The sequence below is a fragment of the Desmodus rotundus genome, chromosome 3, assembly GCF_022682495.2.
Source record: "Desmodus rotundus isolate HL8 chromosome 3, HLdesRot8A.1, whole genome shotgun sequence".
Taxonomy (NCBI): domain Eukaryota; kingdom Metazoa; phylum Chordata; class Mammalia; order Chiroptera; family Phyllostomidae; genus Desmodus; species Desmodus rotundus.
The window spans coordinates 194,973,020-194,983,248 of record NC_071389.1 but is presented as its reverse complement, the minus strand read 5'-3'; positions in this window follow the sequence as shown (position 1 = coordinate 194,983,248).

Here is a 10,229-nt window from a genome sequence, read left to right as displayed (position 1 = left end):
TGAGCTAGGGAGCCAGGAAGCGCCGCCGCCCGACGTCCCGCCCCCGGCCCGTCCCAGGGCCTGGGCTCCCGGGCGGGCGGGGCGGCCTGGCTGGGCGGGGGGCTTCCGGCCTGGGCCTGCCGCCCGCCGCCGAGGTTGCGCCGTGCGAGGGGCTCGCCGCGTCCCGCACCGCCGATGCACGGAGAGGTGGCCGCCTGGAGGCTGGGCAGTGCGTCTCCTCCTCAGAACCTGGGGGTCCTCCAGCAGGTGACCTTGGGCAAGCCAACGGCCCCTCTCTCTGCCTCCATTCCCTCCTCCGTACACTGTGCTAGTAGCCCCCGCGCCAGGGTGAAGGGGAGCCCTGCCTGCCGGTGCCCGCGAGAGCCTAGCACCCGCGCACCGTGACCCACCGTGACCCACCGCTACTGTCGTCATCCTGCGTTTGCACGCTGATGTCCCCAGCCCTCATGTTTGCTAGAATAGCCGCCTTGTCCTGACCTGACCTACTGGACGGTAGCAGTGGTACTTCAGGGCCCTTAGTTCGGAGTCAGGGTGACCTCACTCCTGTCTCCATCTCCTTGCTGTGACACGATGCAAAACTGGAGCACATGCCCTCACTGGTGTGGCTCAGCGCGCTGGGCTTGGTCCCTACAACCCCGCGGTCTCTGGCTGGGTTCCCCTTCAGGGCACATGCCTGGGTTACAGGCCAGGCCTCCAGTTGGGGGTGTGTGAGGAGAAACCGATCCATTCTTCTCTCACACATTGATATTTTCTCCCTTTCTTTCTCCCTCCCTCCCTCCAACTAATCTTTAAAATCTCTATAAAATCTTAAAAAAACACACACACAAAAAAACAGATGCACAGGCCAGGAGAGACTCTAAGGGGCTTGGGGCAGTGGGGGGGGGGGGGGTGTCAGCTAGAAAGCAGGAAGGCAGGAAGGGCGAAGAGTGCAGGGCCAGGGGAGGACAGGAGTCGTCCCAGTGCTGTGCGGCCCAGCGGTTCAGCCACCCTCTCTGGGCCTTGGTCTCTGCCTCTGTAGGAGCGGACCACCTAAGCCAAGGGGCCTACCCACCACCACCCTCTCCTCTTCTCCCACTTGGGACCTCGATCGCCCCCTAAGTTGCCGGCCTCCCACGCCCTCTACTCACACCCCTGCATGGCTCCTCACCATGACTGCCCGGGCATGGCAGTCCTGGGAAACTCAGAACGTGGCCCCAGGACCAGCTCAGCTGCTTCACCCGCTGGGAACTCGGGATCCCGGCCCCTGGCCAGACCTACTGAATCAGCATCTTGGGTTAAACAAGCCCCTGAGAGATTCATGTGCACTCGAAAGCTTGAGAGGCCCTCGTCTGAACACCGCCACCAGGGAGGTGCGGTTATCATTTCCATTTCACACTGGGGAAACTGAGGCATGGAGAGGTTAAGTAGTTTGCTTAAGGTCACACAGACACTAAGCACTAGAGCCTGGATTCCAGCCCTTCTCTGACTTCTGGGTTCATGCAACTGACTCGTGATGTTACACAGTGGGGTGTCATGGCAGGTGTTGAGCTCCCTGTCATGAGAAGTGGGGGAGCAGGGGGTGAGGCCCCATTTGTTGAGGACACTGCCGTGGGGACCCCTGCCCTGTCACAGAGGCTGGGTAACAATAGCAGAGGTGAGTCTCTGCTGGGTGCCAGCATGGGTCAGACGCGTTAGTAAGGTTCCCTACATTCAGCCTCCACAGGCGCCCTCTGCGTAGGCTTTCAGTCCTCACTTTGCAGGTGGTGGCCACTGAGGCTTCAGGAGGTGAGGTGGGCGGTCCAAGTGCTTCTGGGAGGAGGGGCCGGGCACCCATCCTGGGGCTGTGACAGGTTCTGAATGGGCTGCTCCGTTCCCTGCCCCCCCACGCCGCCCTGCCCAAATGCCCCCCTCCATCTAGTGCCCAGAGAAGGCGGTGGCTATTTAAAACCTCAGGTGTGGCTACACTTCTCTCTGCCCAACCAGCTGGCATCTACTCAGCACCCACCTCCTGCTCAAGCCAGGGAAAAGCACGTGCATTTGCCATTTGGCGAAACATCTGCCCCCCCTGAGAAGCAACTCCCAGTGCCAGCGGAGGCTGGAACAAGGCTAGAGACCTCCTCCTCCCTCCGTTTCTCCAGGGGGCCACAAGGGAACAGGCCAAGGCCAGGGGCGGTCTGCGGAGTGACCGCTGCGGGGGCGAAGGGGAAAGAACTCAGGCTAAGTGGCCCCAGGGCTGAGATCTCATGGTGGCCACTGTGGCCTGGAGCCTGGACTCAGCTTTCCCATCTGTTAATGGGGATAATGAAGGCGGAAGTATTGCTGAGTGGTTACTTGGGCCTCCTTGTATCTTGTCTTCCCCACCAAATGCATACTCCCTGCATCTCAAGACAGGGAGCTCATGGCCCCCATTTTCCACATGAGGAAACCAAGGCTCAAACTTGTCGCTTGCTCCCCCAGGTCACGTGCACCTCTTCTCCCCAAGGTTCTTCCACTCCGTCAGTAATCAGCCCTGCTGATTATACCGAGCCCATCTTCAAGGTGGGGCATTTTTCTTTCTTTTTCTTTTCTTAAGATTTTATTTATTTATTATTTTAGAGAGTAGGGAAGGGAAGGATAAAGAGAGGGAGAGAAAAAAATCAATGTGTGATTGCCTCTTGTGCGCCCCCTGGTGGGGACCTGGCCTGCAACCCTGGCATGTGCCCTGACCAGGAATTGAACCGATGACCCTTTGGTTTGCAGGTGGGCACTCAATCCAGTGAGCCACACCAGCCAGGGGAGGGTGGAACAGTTTTCAAACGCCCCTCCCTCTGCTCTCCCGTGAGAAGAGGGAAAATCCTCATTTAAAACTCTCAGCTCTAGCCAGCACATTGGCCACCTGCACCATCAGATTCTATTTGTCCCTGATGCCAGGGGGTTCCAGAGAAGTCCCGTACCCCTTCGTGCCTCACTTTCTTGACACTTGAAATACGTCTGCTGTAACAACGCAATTGAGGAGAAGCCAGAAGGAAAATTTCCTTCAGCTCAAAGGGCAAGGATTCTTTTTCTTCTTTCATTAACAAAGCAAAACGTATGTTCAAAGTTGGATTTATGGAGGAAAGCATGGGAGACTTGTTCAACTATTTTTTTAAAAAAGCATATGTAGCCCTGGCCATGTGATTAGGTTGGTGGAAGCATCCTCCCCTACACCAAAAGGCTGAGGTTTCTACCCCTGGCCTGGGCACATTCTGAGGTTGAGGGTTCTGTCCCCCATTGGGGCGAGTACAGGAGGCAACCAGTTGATCTCTCTCTCTCGCTCTGTCTCTCTGTCTCTCTTCCTCCCTCCTTCCTCTCTCTCTAAAATCAATAAACATATCCCCGGGTGAGGAGTTTTTTTAAGTATGCGTAATCTTTTTTTCCTTCCTGGTTGTAGCCCTTTGGCATCTTCCACCACTGTGTTTGAATATCCTGCCAGGTGCCTCCAATTGTGAGGAAGGAAAGTGCGCAAATCCCCATCCTGGGATTAAGTGGATACTCACCAATTAACCTGTACCTCTCCCCCGGCAGGGCGGGGCATCCTGGGACTGTCCTCGGGTCCCTAGAGTCCGCTCCTGGCGCTCCCCGGTGGAAGGAATGAACTCTTCCTGGGCAGCCCCGAGGTCCGCCGGAGAGCGGCGGGTGAGTTCGTCCCCTAACTGAATGCGGAGGGCTGAGGGCAGCCTTTCTCCTGCGGTCCCTCCCTCCTCTGCTTCCCCAGTATCTTTTGAGTGACATGTGGACATGTGGCAGGGCCACTGCAGGTCCCATTTTTACAAATCGGGGAAACCAAGGTTCCAAAACCTCTTCTCCACTGTCAGTTCCAAACATTTATTGAAAACCAGCTGTGAGCCGGGCGCCTTGCAGGTTGAACTTAGAGGCAGCCTCGGGGAGCCCTTGGGTGCCCTGTGGGAGGTGGGTGCTTGTGCATGTATTGGACTAGCACAGAGGAAAGAGTCTTACCCTGGGTTGGGGGGAGTCGCAAGGCAGGATTTCAGTTAGGAAAACTCCAGAGGATGCCCTGGTGGGTTTTGAAGGATGAGTAGGAGCTTGTTTGCCTCAAGGACAAAACCTGGGGGAGGAGAGTCCCAAGTACAAAGAATGACACGCACAACGGGAGCAGAAATATCATACGACCCGCTCTCCCAGTGCATTTTATTTGTACCCTCTTTAAAAGAGGCGAATGACCAGGGGAAAGGGGGGGCAGGGGGATGAATGTCAGGGTTAGAAGGACCTTCGTTGAAGTCTCAGGCTCCATCATTCAGGCCATTTAGTCAAACCTCCCCAAGTCATAGTGTTCTCATCGGTAACCCGGGTGTAAACCAAGTAGTACTGACTGTGTAGGGTCCTAGGTTAGCTCAGTGTCAAAAGCGCTTTCCAAAGAGTAAACCATGAGACAAACGCCAGTCCTTGCCCCTCTTTACAGGATGTGGGGCCCATGGAGGGCCGGGAAAAGACATGGAAATTTTGTATTCTCAGAAGGCGATCACTTCTCTCACCTATTTATTCCCGTAGAAGTACAAAAGAAGAATAAGAAGGAGGAGAAGGAGAAGGAGGAGAAAGAGGAGAAGGAGAAGGAGAGGAAGAGGAAGAGGAAGAAGACAATTATAAATAACCTCTCGGACAGAGGAAATATTCTGGGGCGCTGGAAGTTGTCTGCATCTTGATCTGAGTGTTGATTACACGATGTTTATATATATCGCCCATCTGTACTCTTCAGATGTATGCATTAGCTTACACCGTAAATAAAAAGAAAAACATAACAAGCCTAGCCACGACGCGGCCCCCTCCCCTAGCCGCTGGCGACAGGTGCCTCTGAGATTCCAAAAGCCACTCTCCTCGTGCAGCGCAGGCCCAGTGCCCGACGCCTGAAGTCGTGCGCCTCGCGCCCAGGCCCCGCGAGGTTCCCAAGGCAACCGCATGCCGCTCACCGCGTCTCCCGAGAGACGAGGCGCTAGCGAAGAACCGGAACCCGAATTTGTGAACCGGAGCCAAGGAGCGCGGCTGGAGAGAGACGGCGGCTGGCCAAGTGCGGAGGGAAGCGACTCAGCTCCCTTCGTCCTTGCGCACGCATTCCGAGGGCATTCAGCAGGCACCAGTCCCCAGGCCCGGCTGCAGCCACAAACTGCTGCTTGAACACACCCCCGGGGATTCACTCTTCAGCTTTTCAGGTGGGGAGATGGAGGGCTTGGCTTGACTGCCAATCAGGGGCAAAGCCAACCAAGCACCCCGATGGCCTGCTCTCTGGCTCGCACAGCGCAGCCAAGTGGAAGGCGCGCAGGGCTGGGTGCTGGCGCCTCTTTGGGTTCTGCTTCCAGATCTGCTGGCAACTTGCTGTGTGGTCTTCAAAATCCCGTCTGGGTCTCAGAGATGGGAACACCACCACTCAGAGTAGCTTTTACCAAGTATGTGAAATAATGTGTAAAAGTGGCTTACAAACTGTGAAGTGCTTTACACGTGTCTAGGACCATCACCGACGCCACCCTGTTGCCTCCTTGCCTTCATCAACACCCCAGCCCCACCTGCAGCCGCATTGCCAACCGGCTGCACAGGGACCTGGGGCTCAGAACTCTCTCTCCATACCCAGAGGTGTCCAGCCTGCAGGTGAGAATTCCCTTCCCCCTTCCTCCAGTTCCCAAGGAATGGGTCCAGAACAACGCTCCTGGACACCAGGGATCCTTTGGTCCCCAGACCATCTGAATACAGGGCTTCACAGAGACATCACCCTCCACCCGCCTCCTCTGCACCTCTTCCTAATCTCCACCTTGTGGCTTGGCAGCAGAGGTTCCTCACCAAGTGAGGAAGCCTGGAGGCCCTAGGACAGGGCCCCTGGACGGAGGACATGGGTAACACCACTGAATCCCCTTTGAATGCCCCAAGCTGGGCATGTGTGGACAGGCGTGTGCTCATGTGCTGTGAGGCTGTGTATGCATTGCTGTGAGCGTGTATGTGTATATATGCTGGTGTGTGTACTTGGGATGCATATTTGTGTACATGTATGCAAATGTGTGTACTTGTGGCTGTGTGGCATGTACTTGCTGGTGTGTGTTGTGTGCCTGTGGCATTTGTGTTTACCCATGCATCTATTGTGTCTTTGAGGGTGTATGTGCATAGCTAGGTGGGCATTTGTGGGTCGTACTTGTGGTGTGCCCAGAGGGTGTGTAAGACTGTGAGGTCTGTGATTGTGCATGTGTAGGCCTGTGCTGCGGGTCTTGGGTGAGGAGCTTTCTTCCTTCCCACCTCCCTCCAGTTGGGTGACCTTCTTCCGCCAGCTGAGGACTGTGGCTGAAGCCATGAGCTCACTCAGGCTTGCTCCTGCTCCCCCTGCAGACCTGTGGCTGCCCAGGTCTTCGCGTGCCCGGGTTTTTGACGGCTGCGGGCACCAGGGGCGAGGGTGGGTGGGTGAATCTGGGGCCAGGGCGTGTGTGCCACCCTCCTCCCCTCCCCACAGCAGGAGCAGCAGCGGGAAAGGTTGGCGGAGGGGGGCTATTTTGGGAGCGTCTCCTTAGCAACAGCTGCCACAGGCCGTCTGTGGCAGTTTTTCTATAGGTGCTAAAATATTCCACCCTGGTGACTACTGAGTACTGGGGGGTGGGCGAGGGTGGGAGCAGAGGGTGGGAGAGACCCCTACAGTCCTCTGTCTCCAGGGCACAGCCTGCTGGGATGGGTCCTGGCCCTTTGGATCCCCCAATTCCCTTTCCCTACCTCTAGTCCTCACCTCTCAAGGCTGCTCCGACTGTAGAGTTCTGAGAGAGGCCAGCTGTGTCCTGGTCTGATTTCTCATCTAAGCAGCTGGGCTGCCTCAGTGTGTCCCATCTATAGAATTGGTTGGCTGGACTTTAAGGAGCTCTCTAGCCAAAAACCTCTAAACTCTGTGACTCTGACATTTTGAAGTGGCCCTTGCCCAGATGTCCCACCTTCCTGGCCAAGTGCGTCTCTTCCCCAGTCCTCCCAGCCCTCGGCACACGCCCTCAGGGTCCCTGCGGGCCAAGAGAGGCCTGACTGGCCTCTCAGAGTGAGCCCATTAGTGAATGCCCTGTGGGCCTGGAGTGACCCTTCCCCAGAAGCTAGCAGCAGGTTCAAAGCCTGGGTGGGACAGGTGCTTACTTGCTGAGTGGCCCTGGGCAAGGCCCTTCCTCTCGCCTTGTCTCAGTCCAGTCTCCACCCCTGTGAGCCGGGTGGGGAGGTGGGAAGAAGGGCTGGTCGCAGTCTCTACCTCGCCGCGCTGTTGTGAGGGGCAGACGCGAACGGAGAATAAGTGGGGTGCTCTGGCCGGACAGACAGAGGTTTTGCCATCATCGCTGTCCATTAAACTTCAGAGCAGGTCTCACCCTTCCAGAGCGTTGTCCTTGGCCACCCAGGCCACACCACTCATAATGACACAACCTGTGCCTCGGTTTCCCATCGGTAGCAGGGCCTGTGTCTCAAAGCTCTGGTAAGGCTTAAAGGAGACGGCACCTGTGAAAGCCTAGAGTAGCGCTAGTGTGCGCTCAGGGGGTGCTTGTTCCCCCCCGCTCCATCCAGGGGTGCTTCTGTGTTCGATGATCCTCTGAGGCCCCAATAGGACAAACAACTTGCCCAGGGTCATCCAGGCTCTGACACCCAAGCCTCCCCCTCCCCCACCCCACAGCCTCTGCACAGCTGCCTCCATCCCTCCCCACAGCCCCCCCACCTCTGCCCGCTCAAACGTGTGATGAACAAGGGCAAGTTCCTCTTTAGACTTTAATCACCCTCAGAACAGCCCCTTAGAGTGGGTATGGTCCTCCCCACCTTACGGGTGAGGACACCAATACCTGGAGAGGAGAGGCGAGCTGCCCGCAGTCACCTAAGGGTTGGACGGTGGAGAAGGGACCCTTTTGCCTGGAGTCCATGACATTCTCCCTGCCTGGAGCTGCCCTTTTCACCTTTCCCCACCACCTCCCAATCCACCCTCAGCCTCCACAGGACCCTCCTCACAGGAGGTGAACACTGGGCGCCAGGCTGCAGCACCTGGCCTAGCAAGGCGACCGCCCCCAGGTGTTTCTTCTCAGCCCCTGCGACAGCACAGCCACCAGGCCTCCCCTTCCTTCTCCACCCCCTCCTTAAACTGGTGCCCAGTGCCTCTGCATCAGGTCTGGTCCCACAGGAACACGCGTTCTGGGGCTACAGACACCCTGCCTCTGTCTCCCCCTCCTTCCTGCCCCTCCTCCTTCCCCTGCATCCCACATTCTCCGGCCACCACCAGGCCAGGCCTCTGGCCAGGTAGAGACCACAGGTAATTTGCCTCACCTGTGCCCTCCTCCTCTCAACCCACGGAAAGGTGTGATAGGTACCAGGCACTCGTCCGCCGCTGAGCCGGCACTCAGAGGGCTTGCGTTCCCCCATCCATTCGCACACCAGGATTCCTGCAGTGGGCCTTCAGTCCTGGCTGCCTGCCTGTGAGGGCACAGCCCCGGAACGAGGGAGCCGGGCGTGGGGTGGGACGCGCACCGTGGAGGTCTGCGCAGTGGTGAGGGGGGCTGAGAAGGGCTGGCCGCTTTTACGGAGCGTCTACTACGAGCTGCACATTCCCGTGCGGCTGCCTCGCTTCATCTGCCCCCGTGACCGGGGGGGGGGGGGGGGGGGGAGGGGGGGGCGGGGGGGACTGTCGGGGCCCCATTTCACAGACGGGTTAAATAAAATACTTGCCCAAGATCATGCCGTTCCTAAGTGCTTTGGAGCCCAGATTGGCCTGACTCCCAAGCTCACTTAACAAGAACCAAATTTGTGCCCCGTGCTGGATGAATGAGTGCGTGGGTGAGGACAACGACTTCTACAGCAGCATCAGGAGACCTTCCTGGGGGGGAACATGGAGGCTGGACTTGGAGAACAGCAGGAATTCTCTGGGCAGGGAGGGAGGAAGAGCATTTCAGGCAGGAAGAACGGCACGTGCAAAGGCAGAGGGGTGTGGAAGCATCTGGTGTGTTCTGGAATCTATGGGAATCAGGGTGCATGTGTAGGTGTGTGGGGTGTGGGGGACGTCACCCAGAAGAGTTGGGACTAGATCCTTTCGGGTGGGGAGGGTCTACAGGGGAGGGGAAGTAAGTCACAGTGGTTCATGCCCTGTGGTCCCTGTGCCCGCCGCGTCTTCCAGGGATCAGCACAAAGGAGCTAGAGAGGAGATCTCATAGTCAATAAGTTCTCAGTCCAACTCTGGGGTGCCTCAGTCTCTCCCCTCTCTTAACTGGGATGTTGGCCAGGCTCCCTGGGAAGTTCTTCTGACTGTCTAACTGCAGGTGCCCTACCACCCTGGAGGAGATGCTCTTTCCCATCTCCTTCCTCAGAGGGTTGGAGGGAAGCGACAGAATGCTCTCGGAAGTGGCTGGCTCCCCGAGGGCTGTAGGGTGCTGAGGTCTTCCAGACCGGGGGCACGGGGGCGGGGCGGGGGGGGGCGGAGGAAAACAGCGCGACCCTCCCATATAAAGACATTTTGAAGTAATGGGGATGCAGAGAACAAGACACTGGGGTTTGGAACAGTTGTGCCACCTCTGGGTGACTTTGAGCAAGCTCGTGACCTTCAGTTCTCAGCCTCCCAGTCCGTAAAATGGGGCAGTGCTGCCCTAGGAGATTGTGAGGGTCCCTCCAGCAGGACCACCGCTGCCTGCGGAGCGGGCTGCCCAGGATCCTCAGCTGCCTGTACTTCCCGAGGGGAAGGGGACCGCTGAGGGGAGTGGCCCGACGCCCAGGAACCCAGCACGGACTGACTCTCTCCCACCCACTCCCTTCCCGGCACGAGGAACCTTTTCCACCTGCCCCTTGGGGGGGTGGAAAACCCGGGAGCGGGTTATCGGAATGGGTTCTGGGAGGAGCGCTCCTGGCGGCAGGAGGAAAACCCGGGCAGGATTTGAGGCGGGAGCGGGGCCACGCAGCCCCCGGCCCCTGCCCCTGGCCCTGCCCCGCGCGAACAGCGGGTGGGAGGGGGGTTGACGCCCCGCCGGGCGGAGGGGAAGGGCCGGGCCGGGCCCCTGGGCCGCCCGGGGCTCCGGGGCTCCGGGGCTGGGGTGGCGGCGGTGGTGCGGCCCCCGCAGCGGGGCGCAGGTCACGTGTGAGGAGGGGCGAAAGTCTAGCAAAGCGGGGCGGCTCGCGGCGAGTTGGGAGTTCTCGGCGCGCCGCGGGCGGCGGGAGCTCGGGCTCCCGGGCGAGCCGGGGACGCGGCAGCGGCGGGGGCCTGGGTCCGAGACAGCGGGGGCCGCACGGAGAGAGTGCGAGGGAGCGAGACG